Raw genomic sequence first — 18,806 nt, 5'->3', positions numbered from 1 at the left:
GACTAACTTTGTGAGAATGGAGTCGCGCCCATTCTTGCATCGCGCTAAACTTTTATTTCAAATGGTCATTTGGGACCTGGATTGGACAACCTGGTCTATTGCTTACTCCAAACTAAATTAAATTTATTAAATTGAATATGATGAGTCAAGTGTTTGGAATTGGTTAGTAAGTATGTTGAGTCAATTGAATTGTCTAAGTGTGGAGACTTGATTAATGAATTCGTGTTGTATGTTTAATTACTTTAATTAATTGAGCATGCTAGGTTTGGTACGTTGTAGCTTGTATGTACTCAGCTTTGCTGATTGCGTGCTTTTGTGTGTGTTTTCTTTGGTCATGGCCTTCGCCTTTCAATGACCCTGTGATGATCCAATTATTACACTTGTATTATTGGGGAGCAGTATTGCACAGGTTAGCTTGATGATGTGCAGTTCGGGATTTAACAATCGCATTGTCAAGGGATGGTGTGATTGAGTGTATTCGTTCTTTGTGTTGAAAGTATTTATGCTTTGCAATTTCATTTATGTTTTGGATTTTTAATATTGGTTTGGTTTTAAATAAGGGCCTTATATGGTTCCAATTTGTAAGCTTTGACTTATTCGTTTTCTAAATTGTGTTATTTTTAATACTTAAGTTTGATTTTTCCGCTGCGATACTTTGATAAAGCCTTAACGTTTTAACACGTGGCGGTATCACGTCAATGGTTCTCCACTATTTGATTTAAAGCAAGTGGTTTGGGAAAGGGAGAATTATTGGGGTGTTACAAAGTGGTATCAGAGCTTAGGTTCGATTTAATTACCACCAAATTTAATTTAAAGTTTTTAGGCGCGTAACGTTTTAAATCTAATGAGTTTATTCGACTACCTTATTTAAAGTTAACTTAGATTTTCAAAAATTATTCTATTCTAATATATTTATTTCGGCATTTAATAAAAAAAGTTTATTTATTTGTTTTATATATTTTCAAAGTATTTTTGTTATTTTGAAATAAAATGAATTTAATTATTTATTTTTATTCCTAACTTGTGTGCTTATTTTGCTTATCGGTGAGATTTGGGTAGCATTAGAAAGGGCATATAGAATAAATTATTTATTTCCGTATGCATTATAATTAATTACTTTATGCTTTTATTCATGTATGAAGTGATCATGCAAGTTATTTAATTTATGTATGTTTTATGTAATGGTACAAACTTGAGTGATCACTTAGTATCATGTTTAAGGATTAAAGCATGTCAAATGGAATGGAATGAGATTCTTTGTGCAATGTGAAATGTTTAAATGATTTAATTTATTTGTGTGAAGCATGTAATTATGTGTCTACTAATGTGTGTTAATTTAATGATGTTATGCACTTGATGCATGAATTTTGGTGGAATTGAATCAAGGGAATTATTTTATTTAATTTTCGTGTGCGTAGGAATGATTAAAAATAAATAATCATTTCCTTTGAAAGTGACTTATTAGGGGCGATTGTGTGGCCGTGTCCACCTTTCTACCTTAATATATATATTTGATGATTATGAATGTGATTTATTAAGTAAGAAGAGTTTTTTCGCGCTGATGTCAGCCTAAGAGTGTGTTACATTTCTAGGTAGAGAAGGAGGATGGCTAACAATGATGCTTTAGCTGCTGCTATTAGGACTAGTTGAACCAAATTCGCTTGACTTGCTTATTAGTTTGCCTACTAGTGAGGTTGTGAGGTGCACCAAGATACATAAGGGTTTACCTTTGAGGATTGGAGAGACTGATTTTCCATCTGATCTTATAGAATTTGAGTTGGATGACCTTGATGTCATTTTAGGAATAGATTGGTTAGCCACTTATAAGCTAATATAAGATTGATTGTGAGATAAAGAATGTTTACTTAAGGAGTTCTTTGGGGGAGATTGTGTATTACAGACGTTTTGGGAAACCAAATGGTATTGGGATTATTTCTGCGTTAAAGTTGTCAAAACTTGTACGTAAGGGGCATCCTTTGTTCTTTTGTTGTGTGCAAGACTTGGAAATGAGTAGTAAGTGAATGTGGAAAATGTGCCAATTGTGAATGAGTTTTGGATGTATTTTGTGAAGAAGAAATATGGGAGCATGAGATTGTGGATCGATTATAGAGGGTTGAAATAATGTCACAATAAAGAATAAGTACCCACTACCCAAGATCGATGATTTGTTTGATCAATTGAAGGGAGCTAGTGTGTTTTTCAAGATTGATTTACGTTCGGGGTATCATCAATTAAGAGTGGCTGATAAGGATATACCTAAGACTACTTTTAGGATTAGATATGGGCACTACGAGTTTACAGTTTTGTCTTTTGAGTTGACCAATGCACTTGCAATTTTTATAGACTTGATGAATCGAGTATTCCATGAACAAGTTTGTAGTTGTTTTTATTGATGATATTTTGGTATACTCGAAAAGTGAGGAAAACATGAGCCATTGGGAGGCCGAGGATGATATGAGAAAGAGATAACCTAAAATGTTTAATGAGGTGAGTTACGAGGGCGTAACTCTTGTTCTTTAAGGGGGGTAGAATGCGTATACTTTCGCGTTTTTTTTTTGCCCTATTTTATGCTATTTTATGGTGTTTTCATGCTTTTCATAGCAATTTTATTTGTTTATGCATCTAGTGAAGTGCGTAAATTGGGATGGTGATAAAGTATTAGTGTCGATATTATGACACAATTGGAATTCCAGCAACATAATTTTGAAAATTTTGAAATGGCTTTATGCAAAAGTTTTGCAATTTAAGGGATTTTGTGCTAAGTTTCGGGACGAAACTTCTTTTAAGAGGGGTAGATTGTAATCCCCCGTATTTTTAAATATATTAGTAATGAAATTATGTTTTATTCATAATTTTTATTTGTATTTTTTTCGGATTTAATTTCAAAAGTTTCAAATTATTTTTGGGTTTGATGAACGATTTTATTACAAATAACTTTTTATGAACCTTTCTTCAATAATTTATGTCCAACAAACCAAACCCAATTTCCTTTCTTAATTGGCCCATTAATTTTATGAGGCCCAACCTTAAAACTAACCCTACACCACTCTCTCTCTTATAAATACCCCATACATCCCCAAAATTTCCCCACACAAAAGGTTAGTTTTATTTCCTTTCTCTTTTGTTTTATTAATTTGTGTAATTATAATTATTTATGGGTTTTGATTTTATTGTTTGAATCAATTTAATTGGTATCAAATTGTATTTTGATGATTCAACTTTATAATTTCAGATTTTATAAATGTTATAATTTTCAGATTTTGTAAATTTAATAACCTAGGGTTTTTAATTATTGAAAATCATGATTTTAGGGTTTTTATGAACAATTGATTTAGGGCTTTTATAGTAATGATGTTTTGAAATTTTGGTGATTATACTACTAATTAGTTTCCAGATTATTTTGAACACGTAAATTCGTGTTTTAATGTTTAGATTTCGGTTCGTTAATATTAATCCCGTTTTAATCCCGATCAGGTTCTGAACTCATCCGATTTTGACAAAAAAAGTAGTGTTTTCCATGTGGAAACAATGTTTTAAGAAAGACTCACTACCGTTGGTAGTGAGCACCACCCTCTCGTGGCCAAATTCTGCCTCTAAATATGATTTTCGGGCAGTTTTTCATTTTTAACGAAGTTTTTTATTTTTAAAATTTTATCCTTGAGTTTGATTAATAAAATTAATTATGTTTAAAGTTAATTAAGCATATAAATATGTGTTTTTTTATTTTAATAAGTTTTTCATCATATTATATTGTTGGAAATTACTTGGGATAGTAATATTAATTGTTGGTTGTTTTCTAGGAAGTGATGATTATTCCCTAGGAGAATTTTAAGTGATTAAAAGTGGCTCAAAGGATTGTTTGTACGAGGTACGTACATGCCTACTTCGTTATAAGTAGTATCGTGTTAGGTACCAAAAGGAAAGAACTTAGTTTCATGATCAGGGAACACTTGGATGAAAATTGTTTGGTTACACATTGATTTAATTCATGTGCTTATGTTTATGAAACATGTTTTGGTGAATTGATTATGTTTGTATGGAATCATGGATGCAAATATGTTGAATTATATTGGATAAAATGTTTGTATGGAATGTTGATATAAGCATAATTTTATTGGATTGGTTTGTTAACCACATTTGATTTATTAAAGGATTGGAATTGAATGGTTTAAGTGGAATGAATTTATTAATTATTCCACAAGGTTATTATTATTTATTTATTACTCAATCATAACTTGTTAGTATGTTGAGTAAAGGTGGATTAAGCCGAAATGGCTAGGTGAGTTGACTATGTTCAACAATTTTGGATAATTTGGAAGTTTAATAGAATTAAAGGTCAATTTGTGATGTGATCACCATTTCCTAAATAAGATTAATAATAAATTGATGTATGATTGTTATGTATGGTCTTCTTGATTGAGTTGGCTATTAATTAAAATTGTAATCACGTAAAGTGAAACATGGATGAGCAATAAAACTCTGGAAAGCGTGCACTTCTAGAGTATTGACAATTATGGGTTGGGGTACACGGTGGTAGCCCGTGGCTTTTCGAGGCTTGTTTGATCAACATGTCCTCTTCTCTTTTGGTATTTATATTTTATTTTATAATGAAAGTTAGATGGGATCCTAGACTAACTTTGTGAGAATGGAGTCGCGCCCATTCTTGCATCGCGCTAAACTTTTATTTCAAATGGTCATTTGGGACCTGGATTGGACAACCTGGTCTATTGCTTACTCCAAACTAAATTAAATTTATTAAATTGAATATGATGAGTCAAGTGTTTGGAATTGGTTAGTAAGTATGTTGAGTCAATTGAATTGTCTAAGTGTGGAGACTTGATTAATGAATTCGTGTTGTATGTTTAATTACTTTAATTAATTGAGCATGCTAGGTTTGGTACGTTGTAGCTTGTATGTACTCAGCTTTGCTGATTGCGTGCTTTTGTGTGTGTTTTCTTTGGTCATGGCCTTCGCCTTTCAATGACCCTGTGATGATCCAATTATTACACTTGTATTATTGGGGAGCAGTATTGCACAGGTTAGCTTGATGATGTGCAGTTCGGGATTTAACAATCGCATTGTCAAGGGATGGTGTGATTGAGTGTATTCGTTCTTTGTGTTGAAAGTATTTATGCTTTGCAATTTCATTTATGTTTTGGATTTTTAATATTGGTTTGGTTTTAAATAAGGGCCTTATATGGTTCCAATTTGTAAGCTTTGACTTATTCGTTTTCTAAATTGTGTTATTTTTAATACTTAAGTTTGATTTTTCCGCTGCGATACTTTGATAAAGCCTTAACGTTTTAACACGTGGCGGTATCACGTCAATGGTTCTCCACTATTTGATTTAAAGCAAGTGGTTTGGGAAAGGGAGAATTATTGGGGTGTTACAAAAAAGGAGTCAATAAATAAAAGTAATGTGTTGAGGAAGTATAACAAAGTATAAATTTGAGGGATAACACGAAAGATAATGCAAATAAATACACTATGGGATTATAACACTATACAAAAGTCGTCCTGAAGATTACAAAAAATAATAATAGTAGTAAAAATAAATCTTCTCAGCAAAAGAACATAGAGCTTAAAGGAATAAAGAAACAAATCTTCTCAGCAAAGGATGCAAGTCTCTGAGGTGTCCTCAAACTTCATCAACTGTGACATCTGCGTGGCAGCCAAATTGGCATGGTCTTTGAACTTCATCCGTTGCACTGTTTGAATATAAGCAAAATGAGTATAACCGACAGCAGCAACAGTAGGGATAGCAATAAAGTTTCATTGATGCTGTTGTCATATGAAAATTCCAGAATATGGTAAAATTCGAAGAATGAGAAGTGAAATCCAAAGTTTGTTTAGCTAGGATGAGTTTGTCGGCTACATTAACTGAGAACGATGATATGTGATCATGCGTCCTCACTTGGGGGGCTAATTGTATGGGATGATATATGGACCAGACCGATATCTTATAAAGGCGCGTGATCAAAGCCTGAGTAATTATGAAAAGGCGCCGATATGTACCAGAAAGCAGACATATTGGCCTGTCGGAATTCGGCACGTGGCAGCAGAAGCTCGACACTTGGCGCAGGAGGCTTTGCATGAGTGAGAGCCACCTGTCAAGTTGGATCATTATAAATAGTAGGTAAGACCTCATTTATGAAGACATTAATTACTCTCTCTCTCTCTACTTTCTCTCTCATACTTATCTTCTTCTCTTAAACACTTTCTGACTTTGTCATCGGAGTGGTTATCCCCGGACCACCCCGGGGTTAGCTAACTTCTTCTCATTGTGTAGGTTCTCAGCTTGCCGATAGGAGTATCAGGATCTCAGGTCCGAGTTCTTGGGGAATCAGATCCAGACAGAAACACCGCCTTTCAGCCAAATGCATGTAGCTGAACATGGTACATTGGAACGTACAAAAAGGCATAAGAGACAACATCTTTTGCATTGTATTTCTTGTCCAATCAAGGAGAGTTTTAGAGTTGATCCTTGTTTGTTTGGTGCACCGGAAATGAGAAAGAAAAACCAAGCCCCCTCTTGTTACCAGGAACAATATCAAAATCAGCTTTTATTGATTTGAAAACAAGTGAAACGTTTTCCGCTATATAATCTAAGAGTTCCTGAGATCAGAAATAGTCGTCAATGTCTGAGATAACAGAACTTATACTCCGCAGTAATTAAATTAAATCTGACAATATCCTCCAAATGAGAAGGAAAACTGATTTTACTTGCATGTAATTTCCCAATCTTTATCTTAGAAGGCACCATGTAAGACTCGGCTTTTAGTTCAATTGTCCTATTTCCCTGCAATATAACTTGCATTACACGAAGGTTTGTCCCACCTAAGTCCAATGCATAAAAGCATCCCTCTTCATGGCTGAAAGGAAACAACCACAATAACATCACTCACATTAAATTACTACATACAGTATCAAACAGCTAGGGAGACAGAAATCGTTAACATTTTAATCGGATACCTTGTATCAGAAAGTTGAATTTATGAGGAGTTGAGCATAGCAATATGGCAGCCATTTTAACAACCGTGTTAGCAATTTTGTACTGCCTGGTCTTACTTCAATTGTTTCACTTCTTTCCTTGGACTATTCAGCTTTAAATGTCCGTTTTCATTTCACAATTACCATATCTATTTCTTTTCTACGTGGTCTAATAAAGATGAACTTAAAGATAATACTTTCAAATCAGATTAAAGGCATTTTCTAAAAAATGTTAAATTCATTCTGCAATTACTACTTAGTCACATAATTATAGAAATGATACATCTGAAGTACCCAGCGACACTTTGTATTAGATCACAGCAATTATTTTACACGGTGCCTAAAAGACAGTCACTGAGTTCATAGAAAATGCAGTTGTTAACAATTTGAGACTAAAATATAACAAAGTCATCTAGTATAAAACATTTTGGTATAAAGGGTAGGTTGCTAGGTGGAGTTATAAAGAGCCGCAAAAGCAATGATACGATTAGTCACACGCAATCACCATCTGAAGACCTTATTTAGGAGGCTGACATCATTACAAAGCATTGCGTATGACATATTGGCATTACATCTTGTCAATGAGTTATTATTGTTTTCCAATAGTCAACAAGCATATGCAATTACTTATTAAGTAAACCTCATAATTACAACAATTTATCAGGTTAAAATCCTAATTCTTACAACAAATCATCAACACAAAGCAACACCCTCAAATCATGATGATTTATATTGTAATTTCCCACTTAGGTATCTGCCTTTTGCTCCTGCAATGCCCTTATCCTTGACCATGGTTTTTATGGGTTGTGCTTTCCATCAGGGACCCATCTCTATGCCGTTTGCAACTTCTATTGGAATGCATAAAGCTAGATGTGTGTGCAGTTGTTTATCAGCAGTGCTATAGTAACAGTGATTTGAGGCGCTGCTGCTAGCATTATGTCTATAATCTTGTTTATCCTCTACAGCTCTGTGACAGAGATGCCCAATGGTCCAGTTAATGTAGTTTCAGGGGGTACTAAAGATGCCAACACCTTAAGTGATGCCAAGGAATTTATTTCACAGACACGGAGTGTTGGAAGCAAGAAGTCGAACATGGTGTCTGGAGTAAATGTGGAATCTATTTTGGCAGCAGCCTCCCCTGGTGATGGTTCTAATGATACAGATGTCCCTGCTGGTGCTGGCACCAATAAACGTGACATTGAAATTCAGCACTCGCATGTGGAGCCAAATTCAAATACTTCTGAAAACAAATCAAATGCTGGTGATGGTCATATATAGTTTTAGAGTTTTCTTTTACTTTTTTTTTTTTTTTTTTTTTATTTATAAAAAACCGAGGTTTTTGTTTGTTTATTTGTATTTGTATGCTTAATTTGCTCCTGATGTTGGTAACTTGATGTCAGGCAAAGTGGGTGAAAAGTCACATGCTGTGAAGAATCAGTCTACAGAACAGAATTGTTGCAGCCGTCATCATTGAGTCATGGAAGCTCAAGTAGACCTTCCTCTAACTATGGTAGCCGTTCACAGCAAGCTGTGGGCTCTCTCGAAGGTATTCTGGTTCTTGTTTTCGTCAAGATATCTGTTGCTCCTACAGACTGTTTAGTGACAAAACTAAATTCTATGATAATTTGTGTTCTAGTTCTTTCTCAGTTGAGTTGTAGGGATACCCTTTGACATTGGATGGTGTTAGCACTAATGATTGGCTTTCTTTTCCAACTCAATGGAAGTCATTCATGCATTTACTTCCTTCACTATTTGGCTGTATTATCTAGGAACAAGCTTGATTAGAACTGAGCAGTCAAGCATGCATCTTTACTTTTTTGTCACGTTTATTATGTAGGAATAGGGATACTTAGATGATGATGTCTTTGTGACTAAGGTTACAAGGCTTTTAAAGATTAATTCAGTTGGAGAATTGATTGTAGCTGGATTATATTGTCATATCTCATATGCTTATGTTGTCTGAGGGCAATTTGCTCCCTTGCTATGCTCTTTCTATTTTTGAAATATCTTATTTTATTTTCTGCCTGATGTCAATATGTGCTCAATTATGTTTCAGTGGGGCCCAATAAGGAGTGGAAGCCAAAGTTGACCAACACAAATACTGTTCAAGGACTTGAGACACCAGCTGCACTTGAAAGCTCCAATAAATTAGCTGAATCTTGTGCAGACACTCAATCTGTTGTGGAAAACATAACTGATTCAGCTTGTGCTACCAACAAGCTAGAGAAGGAGCTGGAAGGTCTCCTACATGTGAAGGATGCTCAACATGTTATTATTCCAAACCACATACATTTACAAATTAACGCAGACGATTCTCCCTTAGTTTGTTTGCAATGCCTACCACACCTACCTTCTTGCGAATAACCTCATTTCTGATTCTATCTTTTAGAGTGTTCCCGCACATCCACTTTGACATTCACATTTCCATAATGTCCATCTTTTTAATGTACTCCTTATTAGAAACCCAACATTATGTACCATAGAGCAACACTGGTCTTATGGCAGTTCTGTAAAATTTTCCCTTAAACTTTAAGGGTATGCTTCGTGGCCAGTCTCCACTTAAGCCACCCCGACTTAATCCTGTGGGCCACATCTTGATCAATGTCACCCTTCAAAAGCCCTTTCAAAAGTTTTATTCCTTATCCATTCATATGTCGTACTAGAGTTGGATAGTAGGAATAAGAAGCAACCTGTACCTATGAGCTCTGATTAGTACACAACCAGTGAATTCATCTCAACGAACTCTCTCCGTTCATAAAAGATTATCTTGCCTTTTTTTTTTCAAAGGAAATACTCAACTAAATTTTGACACTTTAACAAAGACATTTCAAATATGTATATCTTTAAGAAACGAAAAGAGTTATGGAATATAATCATTATGACACTGCTTGCCAAATCAGAGTTGGTTTAACACAATATTACTCTAACTCTTCAAATCACTAACATTGGTTATATGAACACTTCATACTAGACCAAGTTTTAAGTATTAGAGCATGCTTATGATAATTAATGATTTATGTGATCAAAATTACAAGACTTTGCTCAATACTATTGAATCAACCAAGTTATTCCCTCCATCTTCGGTATGTATAAATTCTTTATTTTATATATATATATATATATATATATATATATATATATATATATATATATATATATATATATATATATATATATATTAATCATGTTTTATATCTGTATAATCTTAATTACTTGAGGTATGTTATGTTTTATTTTAAATATGTTATTGGGCAGGGGCAGAGCTACATGGGAGCTGGCAGAGGCCCGGCCCCTGTAGCCTAGCCCCGTGACCCATAATTTTTTAACTTGGTATCTGCAGATTTATTGTATATCTATTATAAAGTGAAAACAAGTAACACATAATTAGTCTTTCTTTAGTGGTAAAAAGATAAAACATGTTACACAAGGTTACAAGATCAATTCTTCATAAATAGTCTTGCTTTAGTGAAGACAAGCCCCCTTTATTTTTATAATCCCGCTTTATTTCTTCTCGGTCTTTTATTTTTCTTTTATAATTTGGCTGTTTTTTTTTTCCTTTTTTAATCCCATTTCTTAATTTTCTTGTATAAGGTGTTAGATAAATACTTTGTCTAAATTTAATTAATTGATGACCATCATGATTTTGCCTTTAAAAATGATTTTGTGACATACATTTAAAAAACACATAACTTTCTAAAATCTAGATGTTGCATATTGCTAGTTTATGTTTCTCTTTGTTTTCATTAATTGTCAATGATTTATATATATAGTAGAGTTCACCTTGATAAGATGTTGTGATATACATTCAAAAAAGCACGTAACTTTCAATATTTTAAATGGTGTATATTTTCAATTTACGTTTTACCATTTTTTTTTTAATTGTTACTAATTAAAATTTTTTTTTTAACTTTTAATTAGAAGTACTTTATATGTGTCTTGTAATTTGCCATAATGTTAAGGTATGTTTATGTAGAAAAAGAGGTAAAATGATGAACTTTGAATTTTGTATTGAAAATTTTTAATCGTCACCAACACGAAAGTATTTTAGCCCTTGAAAATATAATAATGAATTTTTCATGTTAATTGATCCTTATGTCAATTGTTACTGACGACTGACGTATGCAATAATATCAATTTATGTTATAGGAGAAATTTTAATCCTCTTACAACCTTCCTTATTTGGTGGGGAAGGGGGAATAAGTTTTTCTATTTGTTCTACACAGGTGGTTCATTTGGTGGGTCAAGAGGTGCAAGACCAGTTCTTCTGGAAAAAGGAGTATTTCCTTTGGATCATGATCATGAATGTGACGTGGTACTTCCCTTTGATTGTCTGTTTCAAGCCTATTTTCCTTAGAGGGCATTGTAATTCTATCTTTTGTACTCTTTATAATAGAGGGCTATCTTGTGTTGGCCTTAATTAATTCATATTTGGGATGTAATTGCAGGAGAAAAAAGAGTATCTTAATTGTCTAAAAGTTGCTGGCCATGACTCAGGAAAATGTAGAGTTTTCAAAGAAATATTTGAAAATAGTATAGTGCACGCGGGTGCACCATGCGCATGGTGCACCCGGAAAGAACATTAGGCTTATTTTAAAGAACATGAGGAAAAAAAAGAACATACGAGTGTTTGAAAAAGAACATGCATAATAGTGTTCAACACAAGAACATGTTTGTGTTTGACAAAGAACATGGCCTCCGAAAAGAACATTAGACATATTTTAAAGAACATGGAATAAAAAGAACATGTTAGTGTTTGAAAAAGAACAAGCCAGTGTTTGAAAAAGAACATGCTAGTATTTGAAAAAGAACATGCATAATAGTGTTGAACAAAAGAACATGTTTTTGTTTGACAAAGAACATGACCTCCGAAAAGAACATTAGGCATATTTTAAAGAACATGGAATTAAAAGAACATGTTAGTGTTTGAAAAAGAACAAGCTAGTGTTTGAAAAATTAACCTTGTTTGGTTATTGTAGACACCCATCTGTGTCTCCCCAAAACCAAACCCAGTGATGAATGCCTTTCACGTCGAACCGTAATCGAATGAGGTGAAAGTGTTTGAAAGTCAAGTGTTGCGGTTTAGTTTTATTAAAATTCTATTCTCTCTGTTTTTGAAAATAACTCTATTTATTTTAAAATAGCCAAACCAGTTTAGTTCGGTCCGTAATTAAGGTCCAATAATAGTGTAGTGGATGGGGCTCGAAGAGACCTTTCCAACGATATATTATAAGCCCAATTCCGATGAATATTGGGGAAGTTATGGCCAAAATACTAAATTGGGCCCGGTTAATTATTTACATACGGCCCAATGATCTAGAGGAGGGCCCAATGTTAATTATTATTCCTAAAATTGTTAGGAGTAATTATAATTTTCTAGAAGTTTCTAGAAGGTTCTTTTTAATTCTAATATTATTAGATTTAATAATTATTTATTTTAAAATAGACTTTTATTTGGAATAAAACATCATTATTTTATTATTATTATTATTATTATCTTTGAAAATACGTATTTTATCTTCTGTACGGATTCCGTAGATCAAGTTGATTAAAGATCGGATTCCGCGTGGAGAAAACGCGCTTAAACAGGTTCTCGCCAAATGACAAGGATGTCGCCTCGCGACAGACTCTGTCGCGTCGCGACAGAGTCAATTCCTGGCGACAGCGTGTAGTTTTATTCCTTATCAAATTCTGTGATTTTTCCGGACTATTTCCTTATAAATAGGGTCCCGAATCTCTGTTTTCATGGATGAATTCTTACTATCAATTCTCTCTATTCTCTCTCTAAGCAATATAGCTTAATTCTTTCTCCCTCTCTTTCTAAACTAGCTTTTACTAAACACAATATTCCGCATTCACAAGACTTAGAATCTCCTAGCCAAGTTCGAAATTGCCTTCGCCCTAGACGTGAAAGGTTGATAATTTCTGAGGGTTTGGTCCAAAGCTAGTCAAAACTTTATTTAATTTAATTCTTTAATTATTCTTTATTATTTTCATTGAAGTTTACTAACTTGTGTATTTTGTTATTAGAAAGAGGTATGAGGCTTCAAAGTAAGTAGATTAGCTTACTCTCTATTTCTTTCACAATGTAGAAAGCATGTTTATTATTGATTAATTCCTAGTATCATGTTAGGATGCTTTTAATGCTTCCTAGTATCATGTTAGGATGCTTTTAATGCTTTCTAGTATCATGTTAGGATGTTTTTAATGCTTTCTAGTGTCATGTTTAGGGTGCCTTTACTCTTTTCTAATATTGTGATAGCATGACAGTGCCATGTTAGGTTTAAAGCTTTGATCTTTATTGCTTAGTGACATGCTAGGATTTGTTATTAATCTTGTTAGTATCATGCCTAGGATCTTGCTATTATATTTAAGTTTTATTATGCCTTAACATGATTTTGACTATTATTATTGTTATTATTATTATGATTATTATGGTTATTATTATTTCTTATTATTATGTTGCTTGATATTATATTTTATTTGTTATTGCTTGATCACACCTTTTATTCATGTTAAAGGGAATTTGTACTTGAAATCACGCTTAATAAGATAATTAATAATTTGGTTTAGGCTAATGTGATTTTAACTCAGTGATCGCCAATAATAGTCTTATTTGTGCATTAATATTCAACCAGCATAGATAAACAGGGTAGGTTTAATATAATGTTTGTATGTTATTCGAAGAGCGCACATGAATACGAGCAGAACAAAGTAGAGGCCTATTTTATAGGGCGGGTCCTTTCTTTTGTAGGTTGGATTCGTACCCTCATCCCCGAACCCTGTTTGGTTCAAGACTTTATGGAGTTGATGGTCCTTTTGGATTGTCTTTTGGGTTTACAAGTTCCTAAAACTTGTTGGCGACTCTTTTGCTCTTTTTTCTTTCCCTTTGGGACGCCACCATACTTTAGGGTATGATCACACTAGAGTTCAAGTTTGGGATTTTAATGCTTGAAATATTCCCTACAGTTATCTTCCAGTTGGCTTCAATTCATTACTATTCTTTTTTCTCCTCTAATTGTTCTTTTTTGAACAACTTGTACTTTATAGCTTTAATTATTTTTTTTTTAAAAAAAAAAACCCCAAATTGACAAAATTAAACACTTTGACTTTAAAATTATTGACGAAAAACAATTTGCATGTACAAAATTTATACTTACATTTTACTTGAATCCACCATTTGCTTAAGTTTGAAGGTTGAATTGTTGAAATAAGTTCAATTTTTTTCTTGGGTTTCACTTTGAAGATGAACAATTTTGCTATTTTGAAATTTTTTTGAAAAATAGAAAAAGATAAAGAGAAAAGTTATGGAGAGAGAAAATGAGTACTTTGGAAATGATTTTACCCAAATTCATTGAAATTCTTAAATAAAAATGATGGTGTAAAGGAGAGTAAAAATTGGTAGCAAGAAAGAGAGTGATAGGAAGGGAAAGAGGAGTGAGAAATTGCAGGAGAAGAGAGTGATGGATTTTCAGTTGCAAGAAAATAAAAATATGTTCATTTTTTACCCATATTCTTTTAAATATACTAAATGTTCTTTTGGGTGCACCATGCGCATGGTGCACCCGGGTGCACCAACCACAAATTAGAAATATTTGCGATGCCGAATGGAGAAGTGAGTTTCTTGTCTGCCTGCCTTTCTCTCTCTTCCTTTTCCTTTATTTGTGGTGATTGTTTTTGTTGAAATTTGCTGAGGAATGTAACTGGGGCTATGCAGGCACTTAATGGCAAAGCAAGAATTGTCTGAGCTTGGGTTTTGCAAGGAACAGGAAACAGAAAATTCTGAAGGAAAGGAGAACAGCAAATAGATCAGTAATTGAGAGTCATTGTTGCAAATTTTGAGGATGCATGTTGGCAGTCAAGTGATGTGGAAACCGATCCTTGGAAGTTCAGAAATTTACTATGACCAATCCACTGGTGTATTTTTGCTCTATTACATAAGCTGGGCCATTGTCGAATCCCTCTGAGATTGTTTTGTTAGATCGATTCTCCTATAATTTGATTCAGAAGGCCAAAACAAGACCATGATGTAACCTCCACTGCCAGAATAATGGATTTTATTTCTATTGTTGGGATACATCCAACATACCTATTTACTCACATTGAGATCCCAGTCTTTCTTTAGTTTTTGACCCCTTCTGAATTACAAGTTTTGGGTGCATCCAGCTTCACTCATAGCTAACTGTATTCTTCCCTTGTTACTCTTAAGTTGTGCGAAAGATTTTTACAGCCAAAGTTATTCTTAACCTTCCCACCCAAATTTTGGAAAGTACAGTGTAAATTAGACCATGGTTGGCTTATACTTGTCAAATTCCTTAATACACCCTTGGTATTGCTGGAGCTGACATTAAAGAGGAAACCAGAAACCTTATTCTACCAGCATAATTGTGCATTTGATTCTTCATAAGCTGAACTAATGAATACATACGCTCTTTGTTTCTTATTAGTTGACAGAGTTTGACTTCAACACCATTAACATACTTTGACTTGTTTGTGATTTATACTCGGAGAAATATAGTCCTGTATATTAGATTCATCTCAAACTTTTAAGGTATATTTTCTGAATATCAACTTTCCTTAACTTTTGTCTACTGAAAATTGAAGGTATTGATGAGTGATGTGTGTTTTGATAATCAAAGATATTGATTTTTGATAATCAACTTTTGTTTACAATCGGCAATCGTCACAGTGCAAAATTAAGCAAGAAATCCTGTATTGGTATTTCAAACTCCAAGAAAAAAAAAAAAAAAAGGCAGTATAATTGGAATATCTACAAGAATTCGTTCTTCGAAAAAATGCACAAGTGTATAGCTAACTGCACAAAACAGCCTCATCCTTTCTAAACTTACAAATTCTGCACAAAGACGGGGATTTAAGATTGTATTGCTCTTATGACTTCTACAACACGTCATAGTAAATTCTTGACAATATCAAGTTTTCTCACTGCAACTTCACCACGAATAAATTATCTGGATTCCAACATTGTTTTGTCTGAATGAATCTAGTAGTCATCCCTTTGAATCAGCGATTCAGCGAACTATACTACCCTCTTAAGGATCACACACTTCTGTCAAATGACCCTGTCATAGATAAAGCAACACAAATGAACAATTTGATGCACAAAATGACCAACTCTTAGTAAAGAAAAAAAATCCACAAAACATTTAATTTCAAATGCGAAGCATAATGACAACTATTCTTGTAACAGTTAAAATTCTTCAATCTCCATAAGGGCTTTAAATAACGCACACAATCAATTAATATACGGAGTAATACAGAGAAAGGGTATGTACTACCAACAAACATAAAAATCCTATAATGAATGGTCTTGAAAATGTGACTAGACTTACGAAAGCCAATGGAGAATTGGAGGTAGTAAGGCAGTCTAAAACAGAATAAGGCAACAAGTTGAGCATAGAATAAGTGTTTACCAAATTTGTAATAATAATTAATAAAAATAACTATTTCCTCTGTTTTCTTTTAGTAGCAACGTTTTGCCTTTCACGATTGCTAATGCATAAAATATCAACCCTTTCTCTAATTATAAATATGTAAAAAAAATATAAATAGAAACCAATCTAACAGATCTCATAAGAATATTTTGCCCAACATGTAAATCTACAAAGGTGGTCAAATGAGAGAACATGAATAGTGCGATTTGCCTTGCAACTAAAAGAGTGGAGGAAGTGCAATAAGTAAAATTGGAGCAGCCCTAGAATAATGTATTGGCAATTCTGTGTCATCCACTTTATCTTCCAAAAGTCAGACATTAAAGACTCGATAGAATGCAAAGATTGACAATAACTCAAATACTTGAACTCAAATCAGAAAACCTTATTAAGCGTATTCTGTAGTACTGGATTGTAGATGACACTTGGTGTTATATACTCTATAGGCATCCTGGTTAATAAATTAATGTTAAATATAATGTCTACGCTCTAGAACACTCGAGAAGACATTGTGTTGGTAAACTGGAAAATGAAAAGGTCTACATAATGGCTACAACAATATCTCGTAATCTTTCACAAGTCACAATATTTACTTCTCACATTTGTTCCCAAATTTCTGGCATTCAATTTAACAGCTATCTATGGATATGCAAATCATGCAACACTTATTACAAACCTGTTCTAAATAAAGCAGCTCAAAGAAATCAAACAAGGAGGGCTAAAAGGGTAACCTTATCTTGGCTGGTTCTTAAGCCCCCTGTTCCATTATTAGAATTTTCCAGGCTAAGGCCCTACTGCCCTAGGTCTTAGAGAGAGGTCTAAAAGGCTAGTTTTCTTGGTATAAAAGAAAGCAGTTGTGGAACAAGTGAACTTGTGCACTATTTTCACAAGCTCCTATTAAAAGGGTGTGTAACAATACTATTTGTGGTGAAGAGATGAATTTGCAAGGTTTGACTCTTTTTTCATCCACTCTGTTTTAGGGAGGTTAACCAAATGGCAGAATTTACAATAAATGTTGGGCATAACAACTCTACTCTTCTTACCTCGCATCATCCAAAAAGATGAATTATGTTGTTCTTCAGAGGTAAATAATGTAATATGAACACACTGAATCTTCAAAAAGAGGTATACATAGAAACAGACGGAAAAGGTAGAAACTAAAGCACAACGAACAGGACAAAATTATTGACATTTAAAAACAAAATAAAATTATTCTTACCGTGATCAAATTGATTTGGTCATTCAGTGCATCAAATTTGAACCAAAAAATGTTGATTCAGCATATGCTGTGGGGTAGATTGTTTTCTCATTTGTCACTGAGCCATTTCCACCAATGAATATCAAGTACTGATGTACATAAGCTTATTTATGCTTTTGTTTTTGTTTATTTCAGTAACACGAAGTATTTCGATACATACTGTACATAATTTAATTCGTAATATTAACTCGGTGCAAAATCTATAGATTTTATTTAAAATTTTGGTGATAACTTTTTATACAAAAATACAAAATCACATTACATTATGCAAAAAAATTTAACTTGATGTGTTATTACCGGCTTAAATTTAGATTCTTTTTTTTAGTCTCAAGTTAGTATTCCAGTGTATATTTTTTTCCCCTATCGTTTACTTGTCAAAGCCCATTGGATTGACCCGAACCCAAAACTTTGGGCAAGGGTTGAATATTTTTTTGACTCGTGACCTGAAGTGACCCAATCCGAGATGACTCATGACCCGACCCTAATTGACAGGTCTACATAGTATAAAATTCTATTAGATTGTGAAGTTTATTGTTTTAACCGATTAGTATATATTATAAATGTATATGTTTTACGCTTTGAACTACTTCCTTCGCTCCAAAAAATACTATGATATAGATAATAAATTTATATGATAATTTTTGAGAATTATAATCTAATAATTTTTTTGAATAAAATTATAATTCAATTTGTATATCTGAAATATTGGTATTTTATCGAAAATAAAACTCTAAACTAACAATTTTATCCTAAAATTCTATCCAAATAGAATTCTAAACTAATTTTTTTTATCTTATGAAATCTATTAAAATCTATCCAACGTGGCGCGACACTTGGCGAAAAGTTGGAACGTCAAGTGTCGCTGCCTCGTGACTTGGCTAAAAGTTTAGGTTTATATATTAATTATATGATATGATTCTAGTTTTGTGTTGTAATACCCAGTATTTTTAAAATGTATTTTTAATTAATTAATAAATTAGCATTCTCTTAAAAAGGGTATTTTAGTAATTTATTTTACAATTTGAATTTTGAAGCCAAAATGATATTTGAATTTTGGCACCAAAAATATTTTAAAAACTCAATTATTATTTTTGGATTTTGGATAAGATTTA

At 33.1% G+C, this 18,806-nt stretch overlaps 1 pseudogene; it reads right to left on the bottom strand.

Annotated features, from left to right (window-relative positions):
• LOC145588907 (hexokinase-2-like) overlaps positions 1-7,551 on the bottom strand; it is a 29,138-nt pseudogene extending 21,587 nt beyond the window's left edge.
• Positions 7,552-18,806: the final 11,255 nt, after the last annotated feature.

The sequence above is a fragment of the Chenopodium album genome, chromosome 17 (assembly GCF_948465745.1).
Source record: "Chenopodium album chromosome 17, dcCheAlbu1.1, whole genome shotgun sequence".
Taxonomy (NCBI): domain Eukaryota; kingdom Viridiplantae; phylum Streptophyta; class Magnoliopsida; order Caryophyllales; family Amaranthaceae; genus Chenopodium; species Chenopodium album.
This window is presented reverse-complemented; position numbering and strand designations above follow the sequence as displayed.